The 24,956-nt window shown below is 47.4% G+C and overlaps 1 long non-coding RNA gene across 1 annotated transcript; it reads right to left on the reverse strand.

Annotated features, from left to right (window-relative positions):
- Nucleotides 1-3,451: 3,451 nt before the first annotated feature.
- Nucleotides 3,452-12,139, reverse strand: LOC137206454 (uncharacterized). The gene is made up of 3 exons (XR_010934657.1): nt 12,092-12,139; nt 3,936-4,032; nt 3,452-3,584 (listed from the first exon to the last, which is right to left on the reverse strand). It is a non-coding gene; the product is annotated as an uncharacterized lncRNA (long non-coding RNA).
- Nucleotides 12,140-24,956: the final 12,817 nt, after the last annotated feature.

Consider the following 24,956-nt stretch of genomic DNA (forward strand, 5'->3'; position numbering starts at 1 on the left):
AAGTTATGCATTGTAGAACTAATCGTTTCGTGGTTACTCTACAATGAAAACATTTATAGATAACTTATCAAGGCTTAAAGTTGATAAGTATTCCCTTCTTCCTGGATAATACAGGGCTTTTCCTTCATTTGCTTCCCTCCTGACTTATTATGTTCCCTGTATTTCAGCCTAATTTTAAAGGAAGTGTCACAAGATGGTATTGCTGGTTTGTTTACACTTGTGCTCACATTTACTTCTATCTGCTTTTGCATCTCAGACTCACCACGTGGGATCACTTTGTTTCTGCTCAAAGTTTTCTTTTTTAAGAATTTCCTCTTGACAAACACTTTCGATTTCGTTTGTCTGAAAGTGTATTTATTTCACCCTCCTTCTCGAAGTTATTTTTGCTGAGAGTAGTTGTGCTATTTTCTTTCTTCATGTTGAAGCAGAGCCCAGTTTCTTTCTAACTTCTATCCTGTGGTTAAGAATTCAGAATCCCATGGTTACCTCACTTTTTTTGAAGTGAATCTATGTCTTTTCATAGGTCTGTTTCAAAGAACTTTTCTTTATCTTTGGTTTTCCTACAGTTTCACTATGTCGACCTGTGGATTTCTTTTTATTTATTCTTTCCTTTTATTTGTTGGTTGGACCTCAGGAATCTATGGATTAGTGTCTTTCATTTGTTTTGCAAAATGGTCAGGCATTGTCTCTTCAATTATCGCTTCTACCTTATTCTTTTACTTCCACTGAAATGATAAATGCTCATTCTACTGACATTTCATTGTCCAAAGTGCGTTTCATGGCCACACCTAACTTCAGGGGTTGAGGAACTACAGGCCTGTCATATGCACAGAAGGAGGCGAATAGGAACTTTGACAAGAGTCCTAAGAATGTCCCCATTCTGTTCTTTTTGTCACCAGTATTTTTTTTCACTTTTCTCCACACATACAGAGCATGCCTTCTCCCCAAGAGAGAAAACCCAAAGTCCTAGCTCAGACTTGGTGAAAAACGCTCAACCAGTGCTCACTGGGGGCTTCCTGGGTTCTGGCCAGGACCTTACTCTGCACTGATGGGAATCCTAGTGTCTCCAATGAAGCTAAGCTGTCCCCTGTGAGGAATGAGAGACCTGCAGAGTCATGCTTGCTGTATCCCACCACCAACTTGAATGTCCTATACACAAGCATGGCTCCTGGTATACTTTGCTGAGAAGGAGTCCTTGGTAAATTGTAACTTCCACACCATTTACGTGACAGCCCATTTCCTCTAAGCCTGCAACCCAGTATTGAAGGAACTCTTGGCCCTACTGGGAGCTAACTAGTGGTTCAGCATCTGCTCTGATGTATCCCCAAAGCCCAGGATGGTGTTTGTTGATGATGTTGACAATGTTTTTTTGTTCCCAGTCCCATGGCCTCTTTCATGCTTGTGACCAGGGGTGGCCCAGACTCAAGTGATTCAAGCATCTGTAAGTCTGCTAATGGAGATGATAATGAAAGCATTTCTTCTGTCACTGAAATCCACATAATGAGGAAAGGGCATTAGCTGTTGTAGGTTTCTTTGTGGCCAAGGACCCATTAGCGGGGCAGGCTAACATTTAATCCATTACAGAGGGAGGGAAGGCCTGGCTTGTTAATGTTTTTAACAGACGTCTTGAATGGTCCTCCAGCCTGCAGCCTTCTCCAAGCATCTACTTCATGCCTGGGACCTGACAGGTCACTCACCATGGCAACAGGAGGGGAGAGAGGGATGCAGACACACCTGTCTGGGCAGCAGTTCTCAGGCCTGTGCATGTCAGAGACTAATAAAGCAAGCGAGGTCAGATCTGCTTTCTCTCCCTCCCTTCCCACTCTGATCATCTTGAGAGATGCTGCCAACAGCTGGAAAAGCAGGCATGGAGAAGAGGTCATAGAATGTGCAGAAACAATGTTTCCTGAAGATGAAAACTTGTGTGTCTTGGCCAGCCAAGTCAGCAATTATCATTAGGGGGTGGGATGGAGAATCAGAGTCACTATGAATCCGAATCCTTCAGGCTTGGAGAGAATTCTTTTTTTGTTTGTTTGTTTATTTATTTTGGCTGTGCTGCGCAGCATGCAGCATCTTATTTCCCTGACCAGGGATCGAACATCTGCCCCCTGCAGTGGAAGCACGGAGTCCTCCATTCCCTGGAGGGACCTCCAGGGAATTCCCTCGGAGAGACTTCTGATGACATTCAGGCCAGCTTCTCTCCCAGTGCCAGCATCCCCTTCCAAGCATCCCTGGAAGAAGATCATATAGTGATGGGGTGCTTCCTACCCACCCGCCTGCCCCGAACTTTCCCTTGTTAGGTTTACACTATAGTGTGCAATAGTCACACAATTATGTCTAAAGCAACAATCTACATACTTTTTTTTTTTTTTTTTTTTTTTGTGGTACGCGGGCCTCTCACTGTTGTGGCCTCTCCCGTTGCGGAGCACAGGCTCCGGACGCGCAGGCTCAGCGGCCATGGCTCACGAACCCAGCCTCTCCGCGGCATGTGGGATCCTCCCGGACCGGGGCAAGAACCCGTGTCTCCCGCATCGGCAGGCGGACTCTCAACCACTGCACCACCAGGGAAGTCCCTGCATACTTTAATTTAAAAGTACTTTATGGCTAAAGAATTCTAACCATCATCTCGGCCTTCAGGGAGTCGTAATATTTTTATAATAGTAACATCAAAGATCACTGATAACACAGATCACCATAACCCGTATAATAATAATTTAAAAGTTTGAAATATTGCCAAAATGGCCAAAACGTTACACAGAGACATGAAGTAAGCAAATGCTCTTGGAAAAATGATGCCAATAGACTTGCTCGATGCAGGGTTGTCACAAACTTTTCACTGGTAAAAAATGCAATAAAGCAAAGTGCCCTAAAAACGAGGTATGCCTGTCCCATGACCCTTCATAAATAGCTGATCCTCAAGAAATAGAGAAAACCTTAAAACAGGATTTTCTGAAATACGTTCCATGGAAAACTAGCTGCTCGAGGTGGTATGAGGTGTTGGGAGAAAAGGCTGCACTCAGGAGACACTGAGTGGGGCAAGGTCCGTGGTGGTTCTGCCTGAGGACTTCTGGGTCCATGCTGGTGGCACTGGGATCACCAGAGCTGCATGCAGGACCCATGCTCCAAGGAATGTCAGCTTGGAGAAAATAAGTTCAGTGTCATAAATAAATACAAACAGAAAAGACATTTCATTCAAGCATCTGTAAAGAACTGACAGAAACAGATGCCATTCTAAGCCACAAAGACAACCTCCGAGGTACTAACAAGCAGTTTTTTTCCAGCCACATTATCTGACCACAAAGCAATAAAAAAAAAAAAACAGAAATTGAAAACAAAAGGGTAAACAGAAAGAAAATTAAACCAGTTGGAAATTTATTCCTAAATAACTCAAATCAAAGAAGGGAACAAAACTGCAATTACAGGCCATTCAGAACATAATGACAATCGGAACTTCACATAGCAAAGCCCATGGAATGTAAAGGAGTACTCCCAGGGCTCTAAATGTTTGTGTTGTTAAACGGGGAAGACTGAAACTTGATGAAGGATCCAACTCAAGAAGCTAGAGAATAAGCAACAAGATAAACCTAGGGAGAGAATTAAAAGTAAAGGTAAAAATTAATTAGACGGAAAACATAAACATCAGTAGAACTGGAAAATCTAAGGCTCAGCTACTTGTAAATTGCTATAAGACACCTAGACTTGTAAAAGCCCACTAAAGGGAGGGGCCAGGAAGCAAGTGAGAGAGAGGATACAAAAAAAGAGAGAGAAAGAAAGAAAAAGAAAGGAAGAAAGAAAAGAAAGAAAGAAAGGAAGAAAGAAAAGAAGGAAGAAAGAAAGAGAGAAGGAAAGGAAGGAGGGAAGGAAGGAGGGAGGGAGGAAAGAAAGAAAAGCAAAGGAAATTTAGCCAAAGCTGCAGAGAAGAGTTTTCACATTACTGGAGCTTCCCTGGTGGTCCAGTGGTTGGGACTCCATGTTTCCACTGCAGGGAGCATGGGTTCCATCACTGGTTCTGGAACTGAGATCCCACATGCCCTGTGGTGTGGCCAAAAAAAATAAAACAGAGAATAATTAATATATATGGTACACTAGTTAATTTGGAGGGTTCAATGGAGAATGCATGTCAACTCAGGTTGCCATAATAAAATACCACAGACTGGGTGGCTGAAACAACAGAGGTTCATTTCCTCATAATTCTGGAGACTGAACATCCAAGATCAAGAATCTGTGCCTAAGAGTATCTCTGCTCTAGCAGCCTGAAGTCAGCCAGACCCCCTTTCCACACTTGGCCCCAGGAGCAACTCAGGCCTCATTCCAACATCAGTGATGGGGATGTGACGTGGGGCCATGGCCCCGGGTGCCACAAGCCAGCCCTCCCGCACCTCCCCAGGGGTCACTTCAACACTGAGCATTAGTCCCCAACAGGTGCCCTGTGGATTTGCTTCCGTGCTCCCTGCTGCTTGGAGCTCGCCAGTTTCATGGTGTTCTACCAGGGATGTGACTGTCTTCACCTGGGTTCTCCTAGAAGCAGAGCCTGAGACAAGGATTCAAGTGCAAGTAGCTTATTCAGGAAGGGCAGGTATGGTTGGGGAAGTGACATACATTTGTACGTACACTCACATGCAGATGGTGAAAAAGAATGAGGCAAAAATTGTAGCGGGGGCTTCCCTGGTGGCGCAGTGGTTAAGAGTCCACCTGCCGATGCAGGGGACGCGGGTTCGTGCCCCAGTCTGGGAAGATCCCACATGCCGCAGAGCGGCTGGGCCCGTGAGCCATGGCCACTGAGCCTGCGCGTCCGGAGCCTGTGCTCCGCAACGGGAGAGGCCACAACAGTGAGAGGCCCGCGTACTGCCAAAAAAAAAAAAAAAATTGTAGCAGTATAGTCTCTATACTTTCTAAAACTTCCTTGAGCATATCTTTCCATACCAAGAAGAATCAAGCAAAGATCATATTTAGAAAAACATTTATGGAAACGAGTAAAGATTTACGAAGTTTAAAGGATTGTAATAGGGGTGGGGTGGGGGGCTTGCAGCCGTTAGCATGAGACTGTTGTCTCAAGACCCTGAGGGAGGCAGTCGGAGTCCCGCTCCCAACAGTCAGCTCACAGGGGTCCTCCCTGCGCTCTCCTGGGGCTCTCCAGGCCCTTTGGCCTTGGGGCTGGCGGGTGATCTGGGGGGCCCGGGGACTGGCTGGGGCTGTGTCCCGCAGAGCTCTAGAGCCCTCGCCATGGCCACCCACTGCCAGGCCCAGGCCTTGAAGCAGCGGTGAACCCCTCCCCCCTCCCCACCTCCTCGACCTCATGGCGGTGGTGGTCCCCATGGGTCTCGTGAGGTCCATGGAGCTCTCAGTAACTGGAGTATATGGACACTGCCATTAAGGTAACAGCTTCAACCAGCTTCAGTCTCTCCGTTCAAGTTTCAAAAATTGGTACAGCGTAGATCAGCTGTCTTCCACTAGAGTTAAGTTGCAAGGACACTGCACATCATTACTTCAGGTCCACCTCTGTATTGGGGCGTTCCTCAAAGAAGGGCAATTGCTGTGAGCTGGGAATTCACCTGAAGGGTATCTGCTACCACATGTATTCCTATCGATCCTATACAAATGATTCGCTCCAGTTTAAATGAAAAGCCCGAGGGCCGGCTGGGTCCTGGGCACCTGGCTCCCTCAGTGATGACGGCTGGGTGGGGTCTGGGGACCTGGCCCTGAGGGTGCCACCAGCTGATATCTGCCTCCTCACCCGGGCCTGGGCACTGGCGGGAGGACCCAGACAGGGTGCTGGACGAACTCTCCCTGGAAGGGTAACCCAGCCCGTGCAGGGACCCCTCCTCTTAGCCAGGGCCTGGACCTCAGAGGGTGAAAGTTGAGCCTTGGGACCTCGCCCTTTCTTGTCAGCACAGAGAATAACATTTGTTTTGTTCCCGGAGGTTTACAGGAACATCTGTGACCTGACCTTAAGAACAAAAGATCTGACACTAAGAAGTTTGCAACAACTAACCACGCCCCTCCCTCACTTGCTGAAAGCTTCTGGGGAGTTCAGGGTTTTTAAGGCACGAGCCACCCATCTCCTTGCATGACCCCACAATAACCTTTCTCTGCTCCAAACTCTGACATTTGGTATTGTTTTGCCTCGCTGTGCGTCAGGCACATGGACTTGCGTTCGGTAACAGTATGAGTGATCAAGCCATCTCGCTCCTTCTGAAGGCCTTTGGGGAAACTATGGGAAATGGTGTAAAGCACACAGCTCAGAATTACCCCAGCCAAAGGGGGAGGGGCCTGGGGCGTGTGTACACCAACTCCCAAGAGATTCATTTGTTGAGGGCTATCGTAGGAATGTTTGTAACTTCCTTGGCATTTCCGACCTGCCGAGCGTGGGCAGTTCTGGGAACAAGAGCCCATCCACCCGAATTCCCCAAGTGCAGAGACTGGAGGTGGATTGGCGAGAATGCTGAAAGGTCCCACGGATAAGGGTGAGGCACTGACCACTTCCGACACTTTTATTTGGTGACTTATGGTGCCGTCAATCCAACAAATGTTTAACCAACAGCGCAAATTGGTTTTTTTTTTTGCTTTGTAGCATCTGCCAGTTTCCGTGGTGTAGACATTCCTGCTAAGGCCAAGTTCAAGCTACCGATGGTTTAATAACCAGCTCTCAAAGTTCAGCTCTTATGAGGCAGTACGAGCTCCACCCAGCTCACCAACAGTCAGGCCTTCCCTCCCTTATTAGATTTCACCACGAGGCTGTGAACATGTGGTTTGGGTTCCCTTCTGGTTTACATGCTCATATAGATTTTCCTGTGTTTCTCCTTTGACCATTTCAGCAAGCGTCTGTATACCACTGCCGGTCATCTGGAAATCTCTTCACTTTGAACCTTTATGTGGCATTTCCCTGGACGTGGGCTTTTCGTACACATCATTGATTTGAGGACAGAGAGGGAAAGCTGCTGCCCTTTGCTCGCCCTGACTTCTTCCCAGGAGGAGTTACCGACCTCACTGGCCAGACTGCAGATTGGTGAGCCCGCTTTATTTATTTATCTATTTATTTTGCGGTACGCGGGCCTCTCACTGCTGTGGCCTCTCCCGTTGCGGAGCACAGGCTCCGGATGCGCAGGCTCAGTGGCCATGGCTCACGGGCCCAGCCGCTCCGTAGTATGTGGGATCTTCCCAGACTGGGGCACAAACCCGTGTCCCCTGCATCGGCAGGCGGACTCTCAACCACTGCGCCACCAGGGAAGCCTGGTGAGCCCGCTTTTACTAGTGGGAAGGTCACCTGCTAGTCCACGTTCCCCTTTACGTGGCTGGGTGGGTGGCATCTCCCTCTTTCCTGGATCTCATTTTCTAATATACCTGCTATGGCATGATGGGTGGCTACAGAAAATACGGGCCACCCAGTTAAACTTGAATTTCAAATAATGACCCCTTTTTAGCTCAAGTAGGTCCCAAATATTGCATGGGACATGCTTAGGCTGGAAATATACTTAGGAATCCAAACTGGATCATGTTTCAATGCACAGTGGCTGCATTTTCCCCATGTTAGAAGGATCCTAAGGAAAGCACCTTTTGTTTTCTTTTAACTTCCTAAGGTCTAGCTCAGAATCCCCGAGGATAGAAATGTATTTCCCTATGGGGGGAATGGGATTTTAACCTCAGTCACATCGTAGGGGCTGGGATAGCTGTGGAATTTTCTTAGAAACTCAAGCTTCCAAAAACAAGTAGTTAAAGCTGGGGAAAGAGCAGACAAAAATAATAAAATTACTTTTTAATATTCATTAGTAAATGCTGTTGTGCCTGGAGGTGTCAGTTTTTTGGGTTTTATTTTGTTGTTGTTTTGTCATTTCTTGCGTGACCTATATTTCTCCAAGGCAAATATCATTTTTATTTTAAAAAATTAAAAAATAAAGAATTCTTTGGTGTCATCTGAAATCAAATGTAAATGGGCATCCTGTATTTTTACTTGCTGCATCTGGCAACCCATGAACTGGTGCCCTTGTCCTTGTTAGGGCTCAAGCCTAAGCATAATAATGTGGAAACTTGTTTTCTGTTTTCTTTTGTTTTTGGAGAGTCTGTCTCTTGGGAACTTCATGAGAAGGGGTCGTTTGGTATTGGTATTCCTGGGTCCTCCAGCGCAGGGTTTGGTATTCCTGGGTCCTCCAGCGCAGGGTTTGGTATTCCTGGGTCTTCCATCAAATATCAGGAAAACCTCACTTTGAAGTCTAACAATTTGGATTTGGGTTTGGGATCCAATCTACGTCTTGGATGAATTTAATCTGTGCACATTTATTGTGTCACCTATTACGTTTGGTTTACTTCTGTCATTTTGTTTCTAACGAGCCATGCTTTCTCCAGTTAGTTTTCTTGGGTGGGTTAGAAGTCATACCTCTTGTTTTTATTATACCAGAGGTTATCTTAAATACAGAAATCTTGATTTCCCATCATATGCTTTTCCTTCCTCTCTTATCTCTCATTTTAGGGGGAGATTATTTGGGATTTTTACAGGCAGATCATTATGATCATTATTATTCATAATAAATTATTTTAACGTACTGTGTATCTCCAGCTTCAATACTTATTTCTGATAATTGGGAGTGGGTTTCATGCCTCATTATCTGTAGGCAGCCCTGCATTTTTGCATTCTGGTTGTCACGCATTCTGGTTGTTAGTTTCTATTTTCTTTGTACTGTTTCTACGCTACGCTTGAATTCGCCGTTTGGGTTCCTCAGTCTTATCCTCTGCCACCAGGCCATTGAACGCGGGAGTCCTCGGGGCTCTGTTTGCTCTTCTCACTCTTCCTGTCTGTGTGCAGACAGCTCACCAAGATCCAAACCACCTGCTGAGTGCAAACCCACAAATCCACTTTGCTAATTGGCGCCTCCCCTTGGACAGCTCATGGGACCCTCACGCCTAGCCTGCCCCAAACCGTCTAAAAACAACCTTCCTGCCCTACCTGGTCCTGTGTCAGAGTTCCCGTCTCAGCCAACCATGCCATCACCTGTCCACTTCTATCCACTCCTACAGAATAGGGACCCTAATCTTTCTTTCCCTCACTCCTCCCCCCCACCCCACCCATGTCGAATCCATCACCAAGTCCCACCACTCTTAACTTCGGGGCAACTTTTGAATCCATCCAGATTTCTTCATCCCGTCACCACTGCACTACTTCTAGGGACTATTGTCTCTGCTCTGGTCTAAGGTCTCCTAACTAGTCTCCCCACCTCCCCTCTGACCTCTGTCTACACCAGACTCACAGGGAATATCTAGAAATCCAGATACAGTGCCACCCCCCACCCCGCTGCTTCCCACTGCTATTAAGATATGGGGGAGGGGAAAGATAGGGGTAGAGGATTAAGGGGTACAAACTGCTATGTATAAAATAACTAAGCTGCAAGGACATATTGTACAGCACAGGGAATGTAGCCAATATTTTATACTAACTTTACATAGAGTATAATCTATAAAAATTTTGAATAGCTATGTTGTACACCTGAAACTAATATAATATTATAAATCATCTATGGTTTAATAATAATAATAATAAAAAAATATACAGTTAGGATTCTTCAGGTGTCCAAAAGACCCTGCACACCTAGCCGGGCCTGGAGCATGTTTCTGCTTCTCTGTTCTTCTCAGCCTCTCACGGGCTCTGTGCTCTCTGCCACCAAGGGCCCTTGGCATCTCCTGCTTTGAACCTCTGGTTTCCTCTCTTTGTGTGGTTAAGCTCCTACACCGCCTTCAGAGCTCAACCCCCGCTGAACTCCTTGCTAGGGTGAACTCCTCTATTCTTTGCCCTTGTAGCCCCAGTGCCTCTCCTTCACAGCACTTTATGCCGTTGTCACTTTACATTCATTACTGTCCCTCTTCTGATGAGCACCTGCCTTCCCCAGGAGGCTCCAGGCTCCCCAAAGACATGGATCGTGTCTGTTTCAATTCTCTACTGTATTCCCAGTGCCCAGCATAGCACCTGGTGCCTAACAGTACCCAAGAAATATTTGTTAACTGAATGAGTAAGTGAATGATTTGGAGCTGGTCACAGCTACAAGTGACATTGAAGATCATCCCTATTACTAAGAGTGGACCTTGAGGCTGAGACCCCAGGGGAGGGAGGATCCCTGAGAAGCCTGGGCAACTGAGAGTCAGCTTCTAGAGTTTTGAGTTCCAAAGTGCTTGATTCCAAGAGCCAGATGCAGGAGAGAGAGAAATGTGTCTGTTCACTTGTTTTTTTAGTTCTCAAAGCTTGGCTTGGCATATCACACACAAAGCCAAGGGGACCCAGAGCACACAATTTACACCATAAACCACAGGGTGGGGAAGAACGGGTGGCAATGAAGAATGTTCTCCTGCCCTGAAGGAGATGAGTTCAATTAGCGAGTGTGGAAGGACCAGATGGAGGGGCTGTGGTTACGGTTTAGAATTACTGGGCTCCCGAGAATGTGTCCAGCATCCCATCCTCCAAGTCAACCCCAGTTAATGTTGTAGGGAAGGCCTCATAGAGAAGCCCAATATGGCGCCCGACTGGTGGAGCAGAGTGGCCGAGGGAAGTGTAGAAATGCAGCGGCCTGAGGACAGCATCAGTGAGGCCAGCGACTCCAGCACAGCATCGAGGGGCAGGCTAGAGTCCTCAAGCCCCCAGAGAGGGTGTGCATGTGGCTGAGTGTGTATGCTGTCCTGAGTGGGCCTCAGGGTCTCAGGAATTATCAGGGGCCTTGGCCGAACTGTAGTTCCTGCAGCAACAGGAATCAGGGGGACCCCGACTCAGAGCCCAGTGAGGGCTGAGCGCCACTCCCAGCCCGACAACCCTCCCAGGTGCTGGTGCGGCATGTGACGCCTCCCCACCTTGCCTCTGGGCTCTGGCTTGGAGTGCGCCCGTGAAACCTGAAGACAAGGGGCATTTACTGAAAGAGGAGTGGAGTGAAGTGGCTGTTCTGTTTAATGTTTGCACTTTGTTTCCCTACCTTCAGTGGAAATGGGAGCTTAAAAGCTAGAATGAGTTTAAATATGAAGAAATAGGGAAATAGGTTTCTTATACCGGGGATGTGGTCTGGGAAATTTATACTTGCTGCATAGACTAACCAACTCCTTGTGTTACTTGAGGTTCCAGCAGGGAACGGAATCCAATTCAGGTGGATTTAGTGAGGGGAAAAATGGTGGGTAAAGGGACCCAACCCAGGCATCAGGGACCTATGGAAGAGCAACAGTGGGAAGAATGGGAGGGTGGGTGGACAAGGGCAGGGGATAGGGGTTCCACTGAGAACTGGAGACATAAAGCAGGGGCCACCCCGCAGGAGCTGTAGTCACGGAGAGGGCTGAGCTACTGCCAGAAATGTGACCCAAAGGAGGAAGCCAGCAGGGAAGAAATATTGCCTTTTCTCTCTCCTCCCAGCTTCTGGGACCCAGAAGCCAGCCAGCAAGTGTGTCTGGGTGGTGCAGACCGCAGAGGCCAACTTCTGGGGCACAGAGCAGGGTGGGAAAATGGGTGGGGTGGAGTAGGGGTTGGAGATGAAGAATAGCTAGCACATTCTTCTGATTGAATAGATGGGGAGACTGAGGCCCAGGCAGGGGAAGGACTTGCCTAGGGTCACTTAGCAACTAGAAGGCAGAGGATGCCTCCACCCCCACCACCTCCTCATTCTTGTATTAGAGCTCATGGTCCAAAACTGCACTGCTGTATTTCCTTAACACACAACTGTATTTTCTCATTTTCAAACCTTATCATAAAAAGGAATCAGAAAATGAAAAAATGTAGAAAGAAGAAAACATGATGGGGTCTGTTCTTCCAGATTTCCTCACTATGCTTGGACACACACATTTGATAAAAATGGGGGCGGGCTTAATAAGGCGGGACAAGGAGGGGTCGGCACTCAGTGAGTCAGCAGCAGGGTTCCTTGAAGGAAAGGCACGTGGAAAAGAGGAGAAAAATGAAAAAAACAAAACAAAACAAAAATCCAGTCGAGGGAAAGAATGGTGGTTGCTGGGTCCGGCCTCAGTTTCCCCAGCTGCTCCTGGGCAGGGGTGTTGTAAGGATTAGATAAGAAACAGACAGCAGAACACTTGTGAGTCCCCGGCGGAATTCCTTTCATCCTCTGGGCCTCAACATGCTCACCTGTACCGGGAGCGTCCCAGCTCCCACGTTCCTCTGTACGGGGCTCCGCTATGGTGATTGCCTGGTGGTGATGTTTGCATCCTTAGAGCCGCCCTGGGAGGGGCCGGGTAAAGCCTCGCCTGCCCTGAGGCTCGGTACATGCCCCACTGGAGGTATGTGAGCGATGTGCGGCGGTGTTTCGGTGGGCGGTGCTTCGGTTAACAGTTACACACATGTTTTAATGAATATGAGCTGATCACAAACATATTTAACAACTGGCACAGCGCAGGACTCAACCAATCAGAATGGACAGTGTCAGTGACTAACCCTTGAAGGTTAACTGAACCAGAGCAGCCCGCCTGGTAATTGGGGTGATAACTGTCCCCCGAGAGTGGGTTCATGTTGTTTTCATCACCCTGGCCCCAAGACCCTCGGACAGCAGCCCGGCCACCACAGACATGCTCCAAGCTTTGAGCTTTCTTTGTTTTTTGGTTTTTGCGCGCGGTCTTTAGTTGCAGCGATCAGGGACTACTCGTCGTTGAGGTGCACGGGCTTCTCATTGCGGTGGCTTCTCTTGTTGCAGAGCACGGGCTCTAGGTGCATGGGCTTCAGTAGTTGCTGTGCGTGGGCTCAGTAGTTGTGGCTCCCGGGCTTAGCTGCTCCGCGGCATGTGGGATCTCCCCGGACCAGAGCTCGAACCCGTGTCCGCTGCATTGGCAGGCGGACTCTTAACCACTGCGCCACCAGGGAAGTCTCCAAGCTTTGAGCTTTAATCTCAGCCTTGCCTGCCCCCCAGGAAGGAAGGAAGGGGGGTTGGGGTGGGGTCAGGTGGCTGCTGCCTGGAGGTGGATCACCTGGGAGACCCCTTGCTGGTCAGCCTGTTTCTGGAGCATTTATCCAGGCGGGGCTCCTGGCACCGCCCAGCTGTTTTATCAGGAGGCCAAGAGCTCTTCCCAGCATCCCAGAGCCAGGTGGGTCCCCGCCCCTAACACCGCTGCTCGATGTCATCTCCCTTATTGTCAGGTGTGTGGTTGTAAATTACTTGTATTTCACGGCTTATTTTTAAGTTTCATCACTTTTTTTATTGTGAGATAAAAATACAGAAAAAAATGCAGTCAACTCATATGTCCAGGTTAACACATGATTGTAACTACTTCTCAGATTAAGGGGAGTTGGGCTTCTGGGAACTCCCACTATCCTTTCCCAATTACAGCCTCCTTCCTTCACCCAGAGATCACCCCTATCCTGACTTTTATGATAATTTCTGCGCTGTTCTTTATACTTTCACCGCCTGGGCAAGTCATTGTTTATATTTGTTTGTCAAATGGTAATCTTTATTGTAAAAAATTTTTGGTAATCCTTGTTTTCTTTTTTCCCCACTCTTCCATATCTCCCTCCCCTGTCCTATTTATAGTGAGTAAAATTGTTTTTTTCCCCATCTACTGTGAAGATTCAAGTTTCTTTTTTCTTTTTTTTTTTTTTTTTTTTTTTTTTTTTTGCTTTACACGGGCCTTTCACTGTTGTGGCCTCTCCCGTTGTGGAGCACAGGCTCCGGACGCGCAGGCTCAGCGGCCATGGCTCACGGGCCCAGCCGCTCCACGGCATGCAGGATCCTACCGGACCAGGGCACGAACCCGTGTCCCCTGCATCGGCAGGCGGACTCTCAACCACTGAGCCACCAGGGGAGCCCCAAGTTTCTTTTTTTAAAGTGAATTATTTTAGGGAATTCCCTAGCGGTCCAGTGGTTAGGACTCCGTGCTTTCACTGTGGTTGGCCTGGGTTCAACCCCTGGTCAGAGAACTAAGATCCCACAAGCCACGTGGTGTGGCCAAAAAAAGGGGAAAAAAGTTATTTTATACACTAACATTTAGAGACAAAAAAAAAATAGAGCGGGTGTCATATGAGATGGGCAAAATGGTGATGCTACCCGAAGAGCCAAAGTTTGGAAAACACTGTGTTCCGTTTGCAAAGAGAAAGAAGTCCTGGAGAGGTCACTGTTGAGTCAGGGATGGAACGAAGGTGCGCGGCCAATATGGGCCACTGTCCTTCGGGAAGCCTAGCAGCTGCAGCGCCACCATGACCACCAGAGGGCAGCACGGCCCCAGTTTCTCCGGCCATCACAGCTTCTCCAGTGGGTGGCTCACCGCATCTCTCTGGATCCATTGAATCAGCACCTCGGAAGCTCCAGGCATGTGGGATGTGGGATGTGGTGTGTGTGGAGAGTGTGCGGGGACAGTTTGGACAGGACGGTTACCGCCTGGAGAGTTTTGCTTCCGTAGATTGCTCTACGGAAGTGGGCACAGTCTTCTAGGTTCAGAGTCTGGGGGTTGCGTGTGCGTGTGCGTGTCCTGTGTGTTTGTGCTGGTTGTGCTGGTGGTGTGGGAGTGGGCGACCATCAGGCAGAGCAGAGCAAGTGCGACAAGTTGGAGGCTTTGGGCTTTGCATTCTGGCCTCATCTCTTACCCGGGTGGATGGAAAGTTTTTTGTCTTTGTTTTTGGTTTTTAGATTTTGTAATCATCCATCCAGTGTAGTAACTAAACTCTTATTATGTGTCCTTTTTAGGTGTGGGAACAGAGTGGTGGACAAGATGCCCCATCCCTACCTTCCTGGAGTTCATGCTTTTGTGGGAAGGTCAGATAATAGCAAATCATCCCATAGACATGAAGCGACAGGTTGAGATAGCTGCTTTGAAAGGAGAGGAAGGCTGGTGTGATGTGAGTAAAGAACTATGGGACCACGTGGGAAGGTGTGAGGGGTTCTTCCCTTAGGAAATTATGCTTGAATTGAGATCTGAAGGGTGAGTAGGAGTTACCTAGGCAAAGAGTCAGGAGGAAGAGCATTTCAGATGGAGGACTGTGCATGTGCAAAGGCCCTGGGGTGAGAATGGGCTCACTGCCTTTGAGGAACTGCAAGGAGGCAGCTTGGCTAGAGTGCAGGGAGAAAGGGGGAGAGGGCCTGGACCTGGGATTTGGAGAGTAGGCAGGGACCCTCAGTAAGATTTGTTTTGCAAAGATGATTAAGTGTAATGATGAGTCCAGAACGTCTCAGATAGGGCCCAGTACACAGTTGGTGTCAATAGATGTGTGTGTGAGGGGAGGGCACCTGGGGGGCACAGCCTGGTTAAAGGGTGAGCTGTGGGAAAGCACCGGGCAGGTGTGGGCACTGGAGTTGTCTAGGTTGATGGTTGACGGCAGGGCCCAACTGAGAAGCACATTTTCACCATGGTGAAAATTACGGTTGGCATCACTCTCTTGTTGAAAACAAAGTGAAATTGGAGAACATACTGTTTTCTTTAACTAGGCCAAGATGACTAATTATTAGACTCATTTTCTAAAGGTTACCATATACAGACATGCGATTAGATGGAGAGAGGAGAGTTTGGAAACCTGATTCATTCTGAAACTCCGATTACATGGAACGCATGTGTGGTTTCTGAGCAGAACGACTGTGACCATTCAGTTTCACTCAGCTGTCACCACAGGTGTGACACAAAACAAAATGTTTTGCATCAGCTCTAAAGAGCATCTTGGGGTAGCTCACGGCAGCACCTGGGGATCTCTGTCAAATTGTAAAGGGTGTGAATGTGGGAGCTAGTATTGGGTAAGGGAGGGAGAACCAGCCTCCGAGTCCCAGCTATGGCTTTGACTCTTAGTGGTCGTGTGGCCTTGGCTAACTGTCTCTTTTCTTTTGGGCTTGATTCTCCATCTGGGAAAAGAAGGGCCAGCCAGATGCACGAGCCCAGTGTGGTCCAGTTTGGGGATGCACAAGCCCAGTGTGATCCAGTCTAGAGATGTACAAGCCCAGTATGGTCCAATCTGGGAATGCACAAGCCCAGTGTGGTCCAGTCTGGGGATGCAGAAGCCCAGTGTGGCCCAGTCTGGGGATGCACAAGTCCACTGGGGTCCAATATTCACAGACCCAAGGGGCCCCTCAAGGTCCTTCAACCCCTTCAAAAATCACTTCCCAACTCTGGGACTTGCAGTGGAACATTCACAAAGCCAGTATCAGGGCCAAACATGGCCCAGGGCTCTCTAAGTGCCAAGTGCAGTGTTGGGCACTTGGACATACGTGGTCTCATATCCTTTTCACTTGGCTTTTCACATGTGAGGGAGGTACCATTATTCCTACCTTTGGGGTGCAGAGGGGCTAAACAATTTTCAAGTCACGGAGTAAGTATGGGACAGAGGTGGCATGTTTACTCAAGCCTATTTGATTCCAACACCTCCCCAATTTGGAAACAACAAACAAAGTCATGAATAGTTATCAAGGTTTAGAGGCTTCATAGCAGAACAGTGGAGGAGACCTTGCAGGTAAGCAGGAAGCCTGGCAGTTTCCCCACCCATCCTCTACTTCCTGGCCTGGGACCTGATGGCAGAGAGGTTTCATTGCCCATGTGGCTGCATGAGACTGTCCATTTGCCCCTTCCTGTGGTCAAACTCAGTGGTGCTAGAGCATCACTGAACAGGACTGAGGCCATGTTTAGTCTGCTGGATTTGTTGTGTAAAGCATCTTCCCTGGTAGTTGTAAAAACACACAGCTTTTGTCTTAATTGCTGGCCTTATGGCTAAGCCAGACGAGGTCAGGCGTATCCTCCTGGGTGCCCTGAGTGTACGTACTGCCGTTTGGAGATCTGACACGAAGCAGAAGTAGTTGGCTGTGTCTGGACCTGACTCTCGCTTCCCAACAATGGGATTGCCCATGAATCAGTCACCCTATAGCACCCTAAGTGGGTCATTCTTATCAAAATGGTGCTAAAACTGAACATAAGCCACTATGCATTATCAGCAATAGATTTAAGAATATAATCCATAATTGAAAGCAATGTTTAAATCAATGTAAATGGCTCAACACAAGTAAAAGATTCTTGCTCCAAGTACAGCCTTGACACTTTCTAGGGATGGGCACGACCCCCCCTACCCCCCCACCTTGGCATATGAATATGTTTTTCAAACTATTTCCCAAATCAGACCATTTTCCACCATTTCCACTTTACCACCTTTGTCCAAGCTCCCAGCAAATGACGTGGATTATTGCAGAAGCCTCCTTGCTGCTCCCCCTCCCCTGAGCTTCTCTCCCTGCTGGTTATTCTCTGCACAGCAGCTGAAGGATCCTGTTAGCAACTGGAGTCAAATCATACCAGTTTCTGCCCACCACCCTCGAGTGGTGTCCGTCCCACTTGGAGTCAGAGCCGAGGTCCTTGCAGTGGCCTACATGGCCTTACGGGTCTGCCCTCCTCCCCCTTCGAGCTCGTCTCCTGCTGTTCCTTTGCTCTTCTTCCAGCCTCTTTGGCCTCCTTGCTATTCTTCCAAGTGTCTTCCCACCTCAGGGCCTTTGCACTTGCTGTTCTTTCTGCGTGAAACACCCATGCATATTCCCCCAGGGATCCATGTGGCTCCCTCCCTCGCCTCCTTCAGGTTTCTGCTCGATTGACACTTTCCCAGAGAGGCTCTCTTGACCACTCCACCTAAAATATCAGGTCCCTTCACTCTTTTTTTTGCAGTACGTGGACCTCTCACTGCCGCGGCCTCTCCCGTTGCGGAGCACAGGCTCCGGATGCACAGGCTCAGCAGCCATGGCTCACGGGCCCAGCCGCTCCACGGCACGTGGGATCTTCCCGGACCGGAGCATGAACCCGTGTCCCCTGCATCAGCAGGCGGACCCTCAACCACTGCGCCACCAGGGAAGCCCTCCCTTCACTCTTTATCCCTCTTCCTGCTTACTTTTTCTTCACAGTTTGTCTCCACCTGACGTAGGATGTATTTATTTATTGTCTTCCTCCACTGGACAGTAAGCTCCATGAGAGCAGGGACTTTGCTCTCCTGACTTTCACATCCGCAAGGCCAAGACCAGTGCTTGGGCCATAGTAGGACATCAGTAATGTTGGTTGAATCAAATGAAGGATTAAACAAACAAACCAAGCTTTCATTTGATAAGCATTTTTGTCTATGATGGAAGAACTTTCTAAGTTTCATGAGTCACATTTTCTGATTTCCATATTGAATGTACTATATTGAAGTCATTCACATGGTCGATTTGAGCTACACTATAATTTGATATTCCTTTTCAGTATATATAGCTCTACATCATCACTTTCTTGGATGCCTTCACTTTTTCTTCATTTCCTCTTCACTTCTATTACCAACACAAGCAGTTGGATTTATTTTGGAGCCATTTCTCACAACAGCAAAGTTTCATCACTTGGGAGTAGTTGGGGGGACATGTAAGGACAAAGAGAGAGCAACAGACCCTGTTGAAATGCACTGGTGGTGGGCTTGGCTCACTCGCTATCCAAGGGACTCACCTTCAATACCTCCTACACCCAGCTCTGCAGTGCATGTAAGTTGAACTCATTCCTCAGTGAAATAACAAGTGATCTCATGTCATCATGTTTGAAGACGGCTTACAAATAATTCATGTTGACTTCATGAATGCCAAGGAGTCTGTTGGATTTATCTATTCAATCTCTGCTTAACCATGGTGTCTTCCAGGCTTCTGTGGCTCCATCACATTCTAAAGTTCTCTTTGTTTACTCTTGGTTCTAGAATCCTAACTGCTGGGTTTCCATCAGAATCTCTCACTAGGAGGAGAGACATGTCACTAGCTCTTAGGGAGTGAGATGGCCGTGTTTGGTCTCCCAGTGTTCTTATGGGCTAAGCTTTTAGCCATGTCCCCCTTCTCCCTTGATTTCTCTCTTACACTGTAGGAAAGTAGACAGTGGGAAGCTGTCGCCTGAGGTCAGGATTGAAAATTCTGAGATTTTTTTTTACTTTTTAAGCTCATGAAGGATTTTGATTTCTCTCTTGGCTGCCTTGATATGTGGTCTCCTTTATTCCAGCTGCATGTATTGAGGACTTGTGTGGACCATGGTCCTCTGAAGGATAGAGGGATGAGCAAGACAGAGCTCTTGCTTCTCAAGGATGCGTGGTCCAGGAAGGGAACGGAACTCGTGTGGCGACACCTCTGGAGTAAGGAGAGTGACATGCATGCCATGGGGTCAGGGGGAGCTGTGACTGTAGCTAGGGTGGGGTCAGGGAAGGACTCATTGTTTTCATAAAAATAGTGCATGTGTGTTAAAATGCAAAGTGACAGAACAGTACAATAAATAAAACAAAAAGACCTCTTTCCACCCCCCAAAACCATCACACTATGTTTCTATTTGGAGTTTCTAGGTGGAGAGATAGGTAGCAATATTTTTGTGAAATGGGATACTTTTGAAAGTAAAAGTCATTAACTCTAACTTTACTTGACATGAACAGAAGAAAAGGTAACCAAAGAAACCAAAGGAGTTTCTGAACCTCAAACAAATATTATGTCATCACCAATGGAATTGTTTCCTAAAAGATTCCTCCAAGTTTAACAAGAGATTAGGGAAAACATTGTGGTTGGAGTCATATGTTTTTTCAAATCTGTGTGTTTTGTTTGTTTGTTTTGGTTTGATTTTTGTTTTGTTTTGTTTTGGCCACGCCACGTGGTTTGCAGGACCTTAGTTCCCTGACCAAGGATCGAACCCAGAGCCCCAGCAGTGAGAGCACTGAGTCATAACTGCTGGACTGCCAGGGAATTCCCAAAATCTGTGTATAATAAAGTAAGCACAGGGCTTCCCTGGTGGCGCAGTGGTTGAGAGTCCGCCTGCCGATGCAGGGGACACGGGTTCGTGCCCCGGTCTGGGAAGATCCCACGTGCCGCGGAGCGGCTGGGCCCGTGAGCCATGGCCGCTGAGCCTGTGCATCCGGAGCCTGTGCTCTGCAACGGAAAAGGCCACAACAGTGAGAGGCCCGCGTACCGCAAAAAAAGAAACAAAAAAAACCCCACAATTAACAATCACATTCTCAGATAAAATAGTTAAATTAATCCAACAATGGAATTTTTGAGAGAGCAACATAATATTGTCCATTAAATCAAAAGACATGGGCATATTTTGTGAAAAGTCTGTGACTATTGTCTGCATCCCTGCCCTAATGCATTTCTCACAGAGCCATGTTGTCAGTTCCATGAGTTTTGACAAATGCATAGTCGCGTAGCCACCCCACAATCAATCGAGGCGTGCAATGGTTCATCGCTCCCCACCCCACATTCTCTGCGCCCCTTTGTAGTCAATCCCTTCTTCCACACATGGGCCGAGGCAACCACTGATCTGTTTTCTGTGCCCATTGTTTTGCCTTTTCCAGAAAATCGTGTAACATGTACAGAAGATAGGCTTTGCACTTTGACTTTTTTCACTTAGTATATTGCATTTGAGATGAATGGTGTCATGTCTTTTAGTTCACTCCTTTTTATTGCTGAGTCCATTGTATGGACGTACCACAGTTCATCTGCCCACCAGTTCAAGGACGTTTGGATTGTTTCCAGGCTGCGGCAAGTGTGAATAAAGCTGCTCTAAACGATTGCATACAGGGTTTTCTGTGGACATAAACTTTCATTTGTCTTCGGTAAGTACCTAGAATTGGGATTGTTTTGTTAGATGGTATTTGATATCTCTACTGTCATTTCTTCTGTTATGTTTGTTAAGAGTTTATGCTTTTAAAATATTTGTACTCTTATTATGCAGTTTTATATCAGCACTTTGGTAAACTTTTCTTCCGTTTTAGGTTGTGCTTTCTTCTAGACTGGATGCTTTGCCTGTCGATGATTGTTTTCTTGGGCCGTTAGCTGAAGTATGTTTGCACAGTTGCCATTTGCTTCTTACTGTGTCCAGGCATTTCTCATTTCTATCCAGATATATTATTGTATTATTCTTATTTTGCTGTTATATAGAGTGGCTTTGGGACTCATTACGCAGTATGTCTGAGACAGGTTAGTTTTCCTTGTCAAGTTGTAGTTTCAGGTCTTGGTATTTTGTGTTCTGAACACTTCTTTTTGTTTGGGATCACGGTGGGATGAGGGTCAGGAAAGTGGAAAAGCTCGTGCAGATCAGTGTACAGCCTTTGGAAGAAGTACCTGGGGTTGTTCCCTCACTTCTGAGATTTTTGCCAGTACATTATGCTACGTTTACACACCCTTGGGGAAAATATCACTTTTCTTTAGAATATGGGATAGCTCATACTCGTTCCCCAGCTTTGCTGAGGGGGAGGGGACTACAAGAAAAATTGCATCTGTTAAAAAACAAAATTTAACTGAGTGAATTTGAAGATCTAGTTGGCTTTATTAAACAGTTCACGAATCAGGCAGCCTCTCATCTGGCAACAGAGAGATACTCTGAGGGGGTTACACAACGTGGAAGGCTTTTATAGTAAGGAGGACAGGACAAGGAAGGGAAGTCATCAGCAAGGAAAAAAGTTCAAGTTCATTGGAGGAAAGTAAAAGTTCAGGTGATGACGGCCTCTCATTGGCTGAGCTGCGGCGTTTTCCATTGGCTGGGCTTGTTGCCCGGCAGGAAGGAAGTCTTCCTTCTCCTGCTGGGATAGTAAAGTAGTAGCACTTTCTGTCAGTGCAAGGTAGGTCTCTTCCTGTTGGGGTCGGTAACTGAGGTCTTCTGGTTGGGAGTAATCGATGTCTTCCTGTTTGGGGTAATTGACGATGAGTGTATGAGAGCTTCCTCTACAGGCCTTCCCAGCTCCAAGTTTAGTTGAGATGTCCTTTTATTCATTTTCACTCACCCAGCATCTGAAACAAATAAGTGAAGGTGGTGGGGTGAGCCCCGTGGGGCAGCTGATGGCTGAGTCAGGCTGGTGTGCTGGAGGGGGCAGGACGAGGTCGCCAGACCTGGAGCGTCCTTGGTCTCCTTAATGGCCATAACGAGAGTAAGCCCGTGGTGCCAGAGTGGGACGCCTCGCCTGGAAATGCTGGCAGTGGACGAGGACCCCTCTGGCTGCTTTTGGAATGTGTGTCAGGATCCGAATCCTGCAGTTGAGAATCTGGAAGACTCTGTCCCAGTGGCTAGAGAGTCCAACTCCATGATAAAGTCGTCACCAGGGGCCATTTTTTGAAGTTTTTGAAGGTTCTGAGAAGGAATATATCAACTAAGGTGATGTTCGTTTATTACATCCATCATGTCTTTCAAGGCTTTGAAAAACACTCTTCTTTTGTCTAATTAGTCATTGTGACCATGTCTCCATGGAAACCATTATGTTTGTACCCACAATAGACATGTGTGCATCCATTAAAAGGGACACAGTTGCCAAACGTGAGCTGTGGGCCCAGGGTGGAGTGGCTTTTTACAGCACCGCCATTGGAGCTTCGGCAAGAGGTGTCAGAAAACAAGCAAATGGCTGTCCCTGTCCATGAAGAGAGACGCTCTCTCTGGTGTCAGGCCCTGGATTTAGGGGAGTGTGAAACCCAGGAAAACTGGGTGCTCATGGGGTGAGCCCATGGGACAGATTTACTCTTTTTTTTTTCCAAACTGGTGTCAAAGATTTTTTTTTAACCCATTCATTTCTGAAGAAACAAGGTGTTAAAAACTGGTTCAGAAGAGATTCCAGAGAGTGGATGTGAATATAGGAAGTCAGGAAGGTGGAAACGAGTAGGTTGATAGATGCAGAATTGGCTTCTTCCAAGGAGGGTAAGGTGGGTGGAGAGAAGGTTTAGGTTTTCATTTTTAAAAAAATATTGAGAGGGAATTCCCTGGCGGTGCAGCAGTTAGGGTTCGGAGCTTTCACTGCCCTGGGCCCAGGTTCGATCCCTGGTCAGGGAACTAAGATCCCGCAAGCCACACGGCACAGCCAAAAAAAAAAAAAAAGAAAATACCGAGAGCTGAAAAGTGCCCGGTGGAAGTAAGTGAGCGCTGATGGAGGGAAGCACAGGCTGGGATGGGGGACTAGAGTGGGACCATGCTACCTAGACCTGGCTGTCCAGGAGGGCTACGCAGCACAGGAGCAGGAGGCTGCCAGGGGACGAGGCTGGGTGGGTCCCATCCTGCTTATTTTATGCACCCAGCGCAGGTCCAGAATCAGGTAAGTGCACGGCCGACACTGGGACCTGAGGGGGTGGGAGAGTCTCGCCCGCGAGAGTGGAGCTGGAGCAGACCAAAGAAAGCCCAGGATTACAGGACACCAGCTCTGCTCTGGGGCTAGAAACCAGTCCCTCACGGTATCACTTCACTCATTTCTGCCTCAGAGCCTAGAGATGCAAAAGGACTTTTGTGTTCCTCCCGGCTGCTTTGTCTGATGGGATTTCAGGACTAAAAAGACCTGAGCTAACTTGCCAGGTACTGACCATCAGCACAAGCTATAGAAATACTACAAGAATGAAGTCCTCAGACTCCAAACAAAAAACCTTTTTATTAAAGCATTCAAAAAGGGAAAAAATGTACTAGAGAGGCACTTGGCTTATCTAGAAACTTCACCTCTCTGGACCCAGGAAACGAACAGAAGTGAAGCTGTCACAGATCTCATTGTCTATAGACCCATGCGAGGCAAGCCCTTATTCATAGCAATTATCTCTTGTTTTGCACACAGTTCTAATAACCCCTGTATTTTTGGCTTCCTGGTCATAGCGGATTGCAAGTAACAAGAGCTGTTGGTATGGCTGTCTGCAGGCACATTGGCACCAGCCGGAGGGAGCAGCTGAGAGCCTGACAGTGAGGGCAGGAGCCTGAGAAATATAAAAGCATTTACAAAAGGCTGCTGCGGCCTAGGATGCTGGGGCCGTATCATATTGGAGTAAAAAGCCCTCCACTCATCCCTGGCCTGGCCCAGCTATTGACCTTGCTTAGCGATGGACTTGAGTCAGCAAGGAAAAAAGTTCTTGACAACAGCCGGAGTTTGGGGGCCATAAATTTCTGAGTTCAATTCCTCACTCATTGTTTGTGGGACTCCAGGCAAATCACTTAGGAAAATGCTTTCATCTTAGAGTGTTGGGAGGATTAAATGAGCCTACCGGGCACACAGTAAATGTTCATTCAAAGTTAGCTACTATTAGCAGAGAGGTGAATGATGGTTAGCTATCTGCCACGACGTGGACAAATCTCAAAAACATTATGGGAATGGCTTTGTGGTCCAGTGGTTAGGACTGAGTGCTTTCACTGCCATAGGCCTAGGTTCAATCTCTGGTCAGGGAGCTAAGATCCTGCGAGTCGCGTGGCCAAAAAAAAAACCCTAAAACAAAAAAACACAATGACGAGAGAAAAAAGGCACAAAAGGGGACCCACTGTGTGGTTCCATTTACAGAAATCACAAAAACAGGCAAATCTGATCTCTGACCTTAGAGGTCAGGATAACAGTTCTGGGACTTAGTGACTAAGCCGGCCTTGTCCTTTCTGTTGTAAAATAGAACAAATACGTACAGAAATCCACATGCAACAGATGTGCAGCATCTTAGTGGGTTCTTGTAAGGCCACCAGAGAGACCGGTCCTGTTCACTGCCTCCTTCCTCCCTCCGCATGTTTGTTTCTTGATCTGGGCGTTGGTTACCCAGGGGTGTTTTATGAAAAGTCAGGGAGCTGTGTACTTAAGATAGGTGCATTTCTCTCCATGCATATGACTATCTTGGGGGGGTGGGAGCTGCGCCGCATGGCTTGTGGGATCTATGCATATTATGCTTCCATAAAATTTAAAATGTCCGTTATTATTATTGTTATTAATATTATTATTGTATTAACTACTATAAACTTCGAGCTCTTCATCTGTATCACGGGGATGACGATTCCTTTCTCTCGCAGAATTGTTGCAAGACGCGGTGCTCCCAGCACATTCACCCATCGGTCCATTCAACAAATATTTTCTGAGCCCCTACAGATCCGGGCACTGTTCTAGGTTCTGGTGGTAAAGCAGTGAATCAGACAGACAAAAATCATGAAGCTTATGTGCTAGTGAGGGCAGAGATACATGCTAGGCCTTCACTTAAAGGAACCTATTAAATTCTGACAGCGCCCTCTGGTTCAGAAGACAAGATCCTGGAGCACCTCTCCATCCCAACTGGTTAAGATACTCATTTAAAAAAAAAAAATTA

This window comes from Pseudorca crassidens, chromosome 15 (genome assembly GCF_039906515.1).
Source record: "Pseudorca crassidens isolate mPseCra1 chromosome 15, mPseCra1.hap1, whole genome shotgun sequence".
In the NCBI taxonomy this organism is placed as follows: Eukaryota; Metazoa; Chordata; class Mammalia; order Artiodactyla; family Delphinidae; genus Pseudorca; species Pseudorca crassidens.